Below are 12,072 nucleotides of genomic sequence, written 5' to 3' on the forward strand. Positions count from 1 at the left end.
CCTTCTAATGTTCAACTGGAATCTCTTTTCTTGGAGCTTGCATCCATTGCTCTGGGTCCTAGTCTCTGGAGCAGCAGAAAACAAGCTTGCTCCCTCTTCAATATGACATCCTTTCAAATATTTAAACAGGGCTATCATATCACCTCTTAACCTTCTTTTCTCCAGCCTAAACATCCCCAGCTCTAAGTCGTTCCTCATAGGGCAAGGTTTCCAGACCCTTCACTATTTTAGTCGCCCTCCTTTGGACACATGGCTCCAGTTTCTCAATGTCCTTTTTGAATTGTGGTGCCCATGACTGGACACAATATTCCAGGTGGGTCCTGACCAGAGCAGAATACAGTGGCACTATTACTTCCCTTGATCTAGACGCTATACTTGCCAAGAAAAGGTTCATCTGATGGTCCTTATAAGCCCGGGACAACTAACACGCCAATACACACCCAAGCCCCGCCCCTCTCCCTGCTCTTCGCTGCCGGGAAGAAGAATCCCGCTCACACAAATAGACCTCGGGCTTTTATAGCGCCTTTTCCCAGCATGCCTCGCGCGTGCCGCCGCGGATTGGCCGTTGGGGAGGAGGGGGCGGTGCTAGGGCGGGGGCGCGCACGTCGCCTGCTCTGCTGTGCGTGCGTACGTCGCGTCTCTGGTAAATGAGAGCGAGGACGCGCCTGCTTGGCCCAGGACCCCGCCCCGCCGCTGTTTCCGTTCTTGGCTGCCGCCGCCGCCGCCGCCGCCGGAGAGTGGGCCTGAGTCGGAGCAGGATCAGGGAGCGAGGGAGACGCAGGTAGAGGGTCCCAAAGGGAGAGGGAGAGGGGAGGAAGGAGGGGGCCGTTGTTGTTGTTGTGGGCCCTGTGCGTGGCCGCTCCCTGCGCCTCCTGGGCCTGGCGCTGAGGAGGGCGTCTCCGGAGGGAGCGGGAATCGGGTGGCAGTTGCCCCTTCCTCCCTCCCTCCCTTCCTCCCTCCCTGAGGATCGCGCATGCGCAGATAGGGCTGGGGGCTCCCTTGCAGGAAACCCCCAGGACCCAGGGAGCGGAGCCTTCTCCCGGGCGGGGCCCAGGAGGACGCGTCCTACATTCCCTCCCCTGCCCCAGAGGACTTCCACGGCGCCTCCATTTTGAGCAGGAGCTTAAGAAGCATAGCTTGACACAACCTCTTCTTGCGTTACGTCGCAGGCTCCGGCTCAGGAATGGTGGTGGTCTAGTGGGAGGGATGGATGGATAGATGTAGATATTATGGGTGGGTATATTATACACACAGACACACATATATACATATAAACACATATGCACATATATACACGCAGATATACACATACACAGTTGTCCCTCCATATTCACTAGGGTTAGATACTTGTGGGTTTTCTTATCCACGGCTTTGACTGACACGTTCCCCATGGGATCCCAGGGTCCTCCCAGGCACAAGACCCCCGTGAAGATGGAGAAACCGCAAATGGCAAAATGCACTGTTTTGACCTGAGAGGGCCCCTCTCTAGGAAGCTCTTCTAGGTCCTCCAGTGCAACTTCGTGGCTAACATCCGACAGGCGCTGGCCATAGAGCTGCCCTGGAGGAGCTGCAAAGGCCGAGCAGAGTATTCTCTCTGGGTCTTTGGGGGCAACTTTTGGTTGCACTGGAGGAGGACCTAGATGCTCCTAGAGAGAACATGTTACTCAAATCCATGGATAATCAAAGCTGCAAATGTGGAGGACGGGTGTACAGGGCCAGGATGCATCCTACATGCCCTCCTCCTCTTCCTGTCCCAGAGGAATACCAAAATGCCCTCCGTTTGGAGCCAAATGAAGACTTGAGGCAATAGACTCGGACTTTATTTTGGTGAATTTGTATTTCTAGCTTTTCTTTGGTCGCATCCCTCCATTTTTCCTTGGCTGTCCTACATTGTGTGGTGCCTTGTCCTCCTTTGCTGTTAGGGCATCTGCCCACCCTGGCTCTCTGGGCCTTGCAGGAATAATAATAATAAAAACTTATTTATATTTCACTTCTCTGTCAATGACAATCAAGGCGGCTTACAAGTTAAAAATTCACATACCATCCCATATCCCCATAACCCACCCTCCCCTAAAACATAATTAAACATTAACAATTTAAAATCAAGCATTAAAATCAGCATCAATTTATCCTCGGACATCAAGAACACCAAAAACCAACAAATCAGTCACATATGATGTAGCAAACTCAGAGGGAGAGACAGTCCAGTTTGGTGGAAACAGGGTGACCAGGGGTCCTCCTTTTCCGAGGCATGGCCTCCTTCTCTGGCTCCTGTTCTGGAAGAATACCAAATGGCCTCCATTTGAGGCAGGACTGAAAATCAGGAGTTTATATCTCTTTAGGTGTTTAGAGCTTTTCTTTGGCCATGTCCTCCAATTTCCTGAAAAGTCCCAAATCTTGTAGGGCCTTGTCCTCCTTTGTGGGGAGGCGGCAAGAGACATCTGGTCACCCTGCCCATCCCTTCCTTTGGTCTCTGCTCCTTTCTCTTCCACTTTTCCTAGTGTTTGTTAAGTTTAAAGAAATCTTGGGAAGGCAGTTGGGAGTGTGCCGGCTTCTACATTGCATAGTAATTCTATTTATTTTACGTATTTCATTTTTAGGCCACCTTTCTCCCAGAGAGAGAGACCCAAGACAACTCAGAAGTAGAAACATTTAAAAAAAACAACACTTGACACTAAAAGTTTTAAAGCAATTAAAAACATTCAAATGAGAACAGAATAAGATTACATACGTTAAAAACAAAACAAGCCATAACTATAACACACCCCATGTAACCCCATACAGTGGGCCCTTGGCATTCACTGGGGTTTGGTTCCCAGGGCCCCTGTGGATACCAAAATCCGTGGATGTTCAGTTCCTATTAGGTACACTGGCATAGTAAATGGCAAGATCAAGCATGTAAGAATCCATGGATATGGAGGCCTGACTGTATAAAAGCCATCCCATAATTATGTATTGAATCAAAACATTTTTGCTTGCTGGCAAAAGGAAAACAGGGAGGGGACCAGCCTCGCCTCCCATGGAAGAGAGTTCTAGAGGGAAGCATCATATGGTTCATTCTTGGTGGTGGATACTGGAATTTCTCCAGTCCTGGCTTGGACATGAGTGTTTCAGATAAATTACTACACATATTTATGCTTTAATGGTATGTGTGTACCTTTTTGGTAGTGGTAGTAGTAGTTATGTCAAAATTATGTAGAAAATACATGTATGCCTTGAAATGAATCTCAAATGTATAGTTTTTTGTGGGTTTTTTGGGCTATGTGGCCATGTTCTAGAAGAGTTTCTTCCTGACATTTCGCCAGCATCTGCGGCTGGCATCTTCAGAGCCTTCGACTTCACAATCTCAGATTTGTTTAAGTAGAAAGGTTTAGCCTGAAATGAGTCTCAGTTAAAGTAATGATGCAAACCAGCATGGTGTAGTGGTTTGAGTGTTGGATGACACCTTTGGAGACCAGGATATGATTCCCTGACCATGAAAACCTACTGGGTGACCTTGAGCAAGACACACTCTCTCAGCCTCAGGGGATGGCACTGGCAAACCCCCTCTGAACAAGTCTTGCCAAGAAAACCCCATGAGCATTAAGGTCACTATAAGTCAGAAACGACTTGAAGGCACACAGTATCATAGTAGTATAGTACTTTGTTTTCTAGGGCTCTGAGAGTGGAGGAAAATTCACAGTGTGTATGATTGGGCAGCATTTGTATTTTACTAAGTAAGATACTGAATATGCATTTTTCAAACTTCCAAATTTTATCTGAGCAACTTTCTTTTGAAGAAGTGTTTTTCCAGTAGAGGATTCTTTAAAATAAGTAGAAAAGACGTGTTTAGCTTGAAATGAGTCTCCATTAAAGTTATGATGTGATAACTAATTTAAGCAATATGTGGAGGTTGATATGTTCTAATGTACATTCATTGTCACTAGACTTACTATAAGGTGACTGAATTAAAACTTTCTTTTAATATAAAGTTAGGCAAACTTTGGGCCTGTGAGGCCTGTTTTGTTGTGTTGAAGAACCCCGAGATCTATTTATCATAGCTATGCAAACAATGCAATGTAGAGATCAGTTATGTGCCAGATCCCATGAACAAATACAGTCGCCCCTCCTAACTCATTGATCTGAGATCCACAACCTCAAATATCCACAGAGGGGCAACCCACGCTATTTCCAATGGTATGCGCCTGCACACGCACCCAGATCACATGCACAGGAGCACGCCACATTCAAACCTATGAGGCTTTAATATGTACAGGCCTCCGTTTTTGCAGGGGGTGGGTCTGGAACGAATCCCCCGTGAAAATGGAGGACCAACTGTACTGATCAATATGTGAGTTATAATAGAAATTAAACACAAAACTTTGAAAATAGTAGAACTGTAACAAAGGCAACCACTTTGAATATTTGATAGAAAATATTTGATAGAAAAATTGGGTATTCTGCCTGCCAGACTTTTGTTTACGTATTGACATTTAATTTTTTTCAGCACTGTCTTCTCTGGCAAGCCCAAGGGTATATCACCCAGAAAGAAATGTAAAAAATGAAATATAATTGCAATTAATTAAATCAGCATAACAGTGTTAATAAAACACTTAAAAATGGGCCTGCCTTCAGTCAAAACCAGCCTGGAACAAAAAGTTAGGAAAGGAAATTTGGGGATGTTTTGGGCTAGGGCATGCCATAAAGATGGGGCCAGCAAAATGGCCTTGTCTGTTGCGTTCTTCCCACTATCAAAGCGACAAAGAGTAGGCAATCAGATGTATACACTTTTTCATAATTATATATTGAAACACTGCTAATTCTACAAGTCTGGTTGTGATGAATAAGCAAGGTGTACACTACAGGCCTGCAGCACTACATCTTTGTCAACATTTATGCTGTCAAAGAACCCATTCTGTATCAATATAGTTTTTGCTGATAGCCACCTGTCAAATTATATTGAAAGACTCTAAAGAGGTGGTTGTGATTGGTAGGGTTGCTATGGCAATGTTGTGTGTACGAAGGGAGAACTGTGTAATTACAGTTAGAGGAAGCATTTATGCAATATTCTGTGTTTAAAAGGCAAACATAGTTTTAAACTAAATCATCAGAAGGTGTTTTGTTCTGTTTTGAGGTCCCAGAATATCTGCTTGTGTGCATATGTGCCTTCAAATTACTTTTTGGTTTATGGTAACCCCATGGATTTCATAGGTTTTTTCAGGTAAGGAATACTCAAAGGTGGTTTTGCCGGTTCTTTCCTCAGAAACTGAGCCTACAGTACCTGGTATTCATTGGAGATCTCCCATCCAAGTGCTAACCAAGGCTGACCCTGATTAGCCTCCAATATCAGACAGGATCTGATGCCCATTAGAATGTTAGAAAGGTTGAAAATTCATGGTAAGATCCTTGTCCATCTTGGCTATTAATATGTAGCCATTGTGAAATGGCTAAGCAGGGATTATCTGAAAGGGGCCAAGAATTAGTTTCTCTTTTTATGGGAGCTACACCTTGGGGTTTGTACATTCACTCCTTAATGTATTGTACTGCAGCCACTCCTTCAAAACCATAAGGTTGTGAGTTCAATACCAGCAAAAAGGCTCAAGCTCGACTCAGGCTTGCGTTCTTCCGAGGTGGCCAAAATGAGTACCCAGATTGTTGGGGGCAATTAGCTTACAGTTGTAAACTGCTTAGACCCTGTTAGTTCAGTGTGAAGCAGTATATAAATGAAGCTGTTTGTTTAAGAAATCATTTTTGGAACAGAGGTTTTAACACCTACTTCCTGGTTGCTAATATCCTGTTCCTTGGCAAGGTCTCAGAAACGGAAGTGACAGCTCACTTCCTGATGCTTTTGGAAGAAGCTGAGTATCCTTACCATAGGTTGATAAAGTGTAGATCTCCAGATGTTATTGAATTGCATCTCATCAGGCCTTGCTAGCATAGTTTGTGGTGAAAATTGCTGGGAGTTGTCCAGCATTTGGCATACTGCACTTTGCACACCCATGAATTAGACCGACAGCCTGATGTGTTCTACTGGAGCTCCTTCAGTCCTTCACCATTGGCCATACTAAAAATCCATATTATCTGGAGAGACAATGGCAGTATCCAGACCAGCACAAAGTGCCGGCCTGGATAAGTACTAGAGTTGCCTCAGGGCGTCCTTTCCAGATGTCCCGCAACTAGGGTTGCCATAATTGTCCACTAAAACCAGGGACAAAATGTGGAACAAATCTAGACCAGAAAAATGGAGGACCTTAAATGTCCTACATTTTGGGCTGAGTTTTGTCCTGCAGTTGTCCTACAGTTTGGTCTAGAATTTGTCCTACATTTTGTCCCTGGTGTTAGTGGATAATTATGGCAACCCTAGTACGTTGTAATGGCGACGCCCTTTCTACATGGGCACCACCATTACTACATCACGTGATGTCCTGGCGGGCACTTGTGGCGCCCTTTCAGCGGCGCCAGAGGGAGCTCCATTTTGGAGCTCCTTCGGCCACATGTATCGCTGGCGCAGTCTTTAAATGGCCACGCCAGCAATACAAAGAGAAAGGGGCTGAGTGGCCCCTTTCCCCACCGCTGTCAGGGTGTCCTTGGGGCATGAAGCCCCAAGGACACCCCTTTCCAGGCCGTGGGGAAGTGGCATTTTGCCCCTTCCCCGAGGCCAGGGAAAGTGGCTGATCGGGGCCTCTGGGGCTGCCGCTGTGGCAGCTGAGGCCCCGATCCGTCTGGGAAAGGGGTGGGTGCAGGCTGCCCCAAAGGGGCGGTCTGTATCCCACCTATGTTATCTGTTCATGCTGCAATACATTGGTCTTGACACTGTTTTGGAAGATGATGAAGAAACTTCAGGTAGTATAGAATGTGACAGTCAGTATATCCAGGTTTAATCTCATTATACCAATTCAGATGGAGCCGTTCTGTCTGCCAATTCAGATTTGAGCCCAAATCAAGATGTTGATGCTTGCCTTCAAATCTTTAAATATTTTGGACCCGGATATGTGTGTGTTGTGTGTCTTCAAGTCGATTCCAATTTATGGAATATGCATGTGCTGTCTGTATGTACTGTCATTTCTGGACTTTGTTATTGGGTTGTAACCAATTGTGCATATCTAGCAATGAAAAATACAATTTCTGGTACATTAGATTCCTTCTCCAGTCCTCCATATGTCCTAAAATTGTCTCAGAGATTTGGAGACGTCTTTATAACAGATTAAGGAGAGGAGAGAAAGGTGAAGTCCTGTTCTGTAAACAGACATTGATTTGTACAGTGTTGGCATCCCACATTGCTTTCATGATGTACTGTGGCATTGATGGATGTTTTTTAAAACTTGTAATAATAAGACTGATGCCCCCTGTCCAGAAAAAGTATTTCCTTGCATGTTATCATCACCCCTTTTTAGTTAAACAAACAGTGAAATGAACTATGTCAGGTTTTCTTCACCTTAATTTCCACTGTTTTTTCTCCAGGAAACTAGCTCATAAACTGATCTAAAGGCATTGATTCAAACATTTTCCCCAAAGGTTTTTTTTTAACCCAACCATTTTATATTACTGCTCTTGTCTTGTGTAAATACAATCCATCCTTGCATTATGCTGGGGATCCATTCCAAACCGCCCCACCCCGCGTAAGGCAAAAGGCGTGCATGCTCCAGCCCCATTAGATACATAGAAAAATATGGTAGATCCTTAGTGTTAGACTGGGCCACAAGAGCCTTCTAGTTCAACTTCCTGCCATCCAGGAATAGATAATTCTAGCAGTCCTGAAAAGTGCCCAACCTCCAAAGAAGATTGTATGTACAGTGCTGTGTACATTTACAGCACTTTATAAATAAAGGTTAATAATAATAATAATAATAATAATAATAATAATAATAATAAGATGGTACCTATCCTCCAAGGTAATCTATTCCACAGACTTTTTGGTGGTAGCGCCGCCCACCCTCTATATAGGCAGGATGTCTTCCCACCCTTTCTCAGTTCCTTTTGTCTGCCGCGTGAGCAGCTTAGGAACCTCGCTCAGGAATCGCTCCTTCCTTAGCTTTTGCTTTTGTCTATTGCGTTTGGTCTGACTTGGTTTGACTCTGACTACTCTTTAAATTGTGATTTGGACTTGGTTTTGGACTCTGACTAACAGTAACACTCTTGACTTCTTGACAATTCTCTCTCTTCATCCCTGGGCTTTGGTCTAAAGATGTCTGCACACTCTTTTAAGAAGTGTTCTGAATGTGGGACAAATATCCCAGCACTCGATGTACACTCCTTGTACATCCTCTGCCTGGGCAAGGGCCATGTCCCTGCTTCCTGCCCCTGCTGCATGGCCTTAACTCTGCAGGCCAGGAGATGCGCCTTAGATCCATGCTCTACGCACCAATTTTGAGATCTCCCTCCACTTCTAGAGCCTCTGCCAAGGCTGGCACTGCCAAGGGCAAGCTCTCATCTTTTGCCTCAGGGGTCCCTGCCAAGGCTACTGCTGCCGAGGGCAAACCCTCTTCGGAAATTTCTGGGTCACCAACCCCAGACAAACGGAAGTCCACAGACCATGATGTGGCTGGCCACCCATCCTCCCCAGAGAGGAAGAAGTCCTCAGACTCCTCCAAACCGAAAAAAAAGAAAGCACAAGTCTCGGGACAAGTCCAAGGACTCATCCCATCACTCCAGAAAAAAGTCCCGTCCCTGCCCTGACTCCGACTCCAACCACCAGTCCCATACTGACGCACCCACCCAGCCCGCCGACACCAAACTGAGCTCAGTACTTTGCGCCCAGCCACCGCCTGAACCTCAGTTGTCTCCTCATCTTGACTCTCGGGCCCGACCAGACACAGCCACCTTCCTGCATTCCTTGTCTGAACCCTACCAACTTTCGGAGAGTGAAAAGGAAGTTTTCCCCTTTCACCCAAGTGGTGATACCGGACCAATTCTCCCAGATTTCGGAGGTTGTTTGTTTCGAGGACTTACAGGACTATGACGCATCTTCTGCCCTTGCTAAGCCCCCCAGACAGGATATTGTTTTTGATCAAGCTCCTGGCACTTATTTTTTGCCTCTATCTAGACCTTTCTGAAGTCCGTGGAGGCCATTTTGTTTCAACCTTCCAGCCTGTTGAACCTCTCTTGCCTCCTCCAAGGTCATCTGCTGCATCCATTCCACTTCAGTCTCGCCTCTCCTCAGCTTCCCGAGTGGAACCAGTTCGACCCATACAGTCGACTTCTGCTGTCCCCCTGCAAGTGCGTCCCTCGTTTCTGGTACCAGTAACCACTCAGGCCCTCTCGGCTCGCATCAGGACCAGGTCAGCTTCCGCTGAATCAGCAGACCACTCCGTCTCCGACTACGCTCATGCTCAGCAGTCACAGTTTCTCACCTTTCTCGAGGCCCCCTCTCTTTCAGATGACATTTTTTCTTTCTCAGAATAAATGATGCTACACTTGGAAAGGAAATAAAATTGAAAAACTTTGATAAAACATGTAAGAAGAGAGGAGGCAATTTAGTAACTGGTTCAGTTTTGCCATTATAAATTTCCCACACCAAACAAAAAGTATGACCTGCCAGAAGAGATTTGATACCTGAATACTCTGTCTGAATTTAAATGAGCATTAAAGACCCGTCTCTTCCAGCAGGCTTATCCAGATTATTTTTAAACTGTGAATTTGAAATGTGGATTGTTTAAATATATGTTCGTCTTATTTGTCCGTTTAAATTGATGTGCGCTTTAACAGATTTTTTTAACAGATATTGTTTGTCTCTTAATTGTTGTTCTTCCCCTCCCCAATCAATGGGGAGAGGTGGGTAAGAAATAAATATGATATGAATATTATGATGTATACTCAGGATCATTATCTTGCACTTGGATTGTTGCACTACACTACCGTTGTATTTTGAAAAGTAGTTGGCTGTGCAGAGATCTGCTGCCTTCATGACATACACCTATTGTAGTAAATCTAAAGGTAAAAGTTTCCCCTTTGACCTGATTATCAAGTTGTGTCCTACTGTGAAGGTGGGTGGGTGATGCTCAGATTACATTCAAATACTCATTCATATGGTTATCTACTCTCCTTGGCTTCAGACAACATCCTTTCTCCTGTCTTTGTGCCCCAAAACTGAACTTGCCACCGCATCTTCAAGGCTTTGGATTTCAACTGACATTCTCACACACAACTGGCTTATATAGGTCTGTCTCTGGACTCTCTACTCCAAAGATGTATCTGAGGAAGTAGGCTCAAGTCTATGACAGTTTGCACTACCAGCGTCTTTCTTTCAGCTTCTTTCTTTTAGTTAGTCTCAAAGGTGCTATAAGATCCCTTTGCCTTGTAACATAAGAAGTGCTCAGAGTATTTTGCCTCCATTATCCTAATGTTGTTGTTGATGACCCCTCTTTTCCTTGCAGTTGTATTCTTATTTGCCTTGCATACATACTCGATAATTACACACATGGTCCACAATGCCCCAACCTCTGATGCCCCAGACTAGAGATAAGGTGCTCAAAGAATCTAAATTTTCATTTTCAATATACTCTGTCTTAAACAGTAGAAAGTGGGATCTTTTTGTCATATTAGTCAGCTCAGTAACACAAAATGTCTCTGTAATTACCTACAACTGTTTTGTGAATGTCCAGCATTAACTATCATTATCTGTACTTTCTGCATTTCATTTCTCCCCGATTTCATTGTTCACAGTTCCTTCTCTTCAACTATATATGTACATATATTTGTAAGCCAACACAGAACTTTTGTGTACTGAATTCTGTCCACTAAACTTTATACCAGTGATGGCAAACCTTTTAGAGACAGAGTGCCCCAACTCAAAGATGTTCCCCCACCGAGTGCCATCTGATGCTGGGGGGGGGGGGGACTTGTGGGGTGAGCAGCCCATCAGGGGGCAGAACTTCCCCGGAGACAGCTGAAGGACTGGGAGGGAATAGGAGGAACAGGCGTGCTGCCTCCAGAGACAGCTGAAGACCAGGGACAGCCTGCTCCTCCTCTGGCACGCATGTCATAGGTTTGCCACCATGGCCTTATACCATAATTTGTTAGTCTTTAAGGTACAAAGCTGTTCTTTCAACTACTGAATTGTCTGATACTCCTGAAAACTCATGTATTTTGATCAGTATCTTTTTGGCTTTCGGAATAATCTTTTTAACCAAAAGAGGATGATGGCAGATGTTGTATTTTACTAAAAATTAACTTTGAATTTTTGAGTGTACAGCACTCAGTTTATAAACAAACAAAGTTTACTGTATCTGCCTGTATATCTATTATCAGACTAAAATATATTTGTATTTTATGAAGCAGTGTTCTGTTTTATCTAGGAAAACTGCAATTACTGTACTTGTAGTAGCTCACACTGAGAATTGTATTGGTATTTGTTTCTATTTCCTCGGTCTTGCTTTTCTTTCCTGCTTTTAATGTACTTTATGTGTTATCTAAAAAGGGGATGAAACAGACGACCCCAAAGGAGTAGCTTGTTGTCATCCCTTTGATTACCAGGTTGGGGCCATAGCAACCGCACACCACACCCCCAACCTGGCATTTTCCCAGCGCAAAAAGAAGCAGCAGAAAGCCGCTCCTTTTGCACCAGGAAAAAGGTGCCTTTGCTGCCACAGTGGCAGTTTTTCTGTGTTTTGGTGGCTTGCGGTGTCTAAATACCACAACTCTGCTGCCATGTGGTTGCTTGGAGCTGCTTCATGGCATGTTTCTGGCATCTTGGGGTGTGCGGTGTGTACACGCCAGGCCCCCAAGCCTCTGGGAAGCCATCTCTTTTTGCTAGTCTATACCCGCCCAAAATTTCATTCATACTACTGAAGACCTGTAGAAACAAGAGGGGCGCAATATTAGATGTGCTTCCTTGCTTAAACATACACATCAACCAATGACTCATGTTCACAAGTTCATTTCTAAGACTTTTATTTTTTGCTTCCTCTACATGAATTAGAAAACATCTGGATTTGTCTTACACTGTTTGCATTTTTGTTTATGGTTCAGGAATGATTCCTTCTATCTTTCCCTCTTACTGCCAGAGCATTCTCATTTGCTTCTAGGACAACTTCTTGGCTGTGCTGTTAGGGAACACCAAGGCTTTCCCAACACCTACTCCAAGGAGAATTCTAT

At 44.7% G+C, this 12,072-nt stretch overlaps 1 protein-coding gene across 1 annotated transcript in view; it reads left to right on the forward strand.

The window, feature by feature from the left end:
* Window positions 1-637: 637 nt before the first annotated feature.
* Window positions 638-12,072, forward strand: part of RHOA (ras homolog family member A) — a 38,258-nt gene continuing 26,823 nt past the window's right edge. Inside the window, exon 1 of the mRNA XM_089526121.1 lies at window positions 638-781. The gene's annotated coding sequence lies outside the window, so the exon portion shown is untranslated. The remainder of the gene's footprint in view (window positions 782-12,072) is intronic.

Source organism: Sceloporus occidentalis, unplaced genomic scaffold, assembly GCF_023333645.1.
Source record: "Sceloporus occidentalis isolate IW3139 unplaced genomic scaffold, rSceOcc1.0.p SCAF_1, whole genome shotgun sequence".
Lineage (NCBI taxonomy): Eukaryota > Metazoa > Chordata > Lepidosauria > Squamata > Phrynosomatidae > Sceloporus > Sceloporus occidentalis.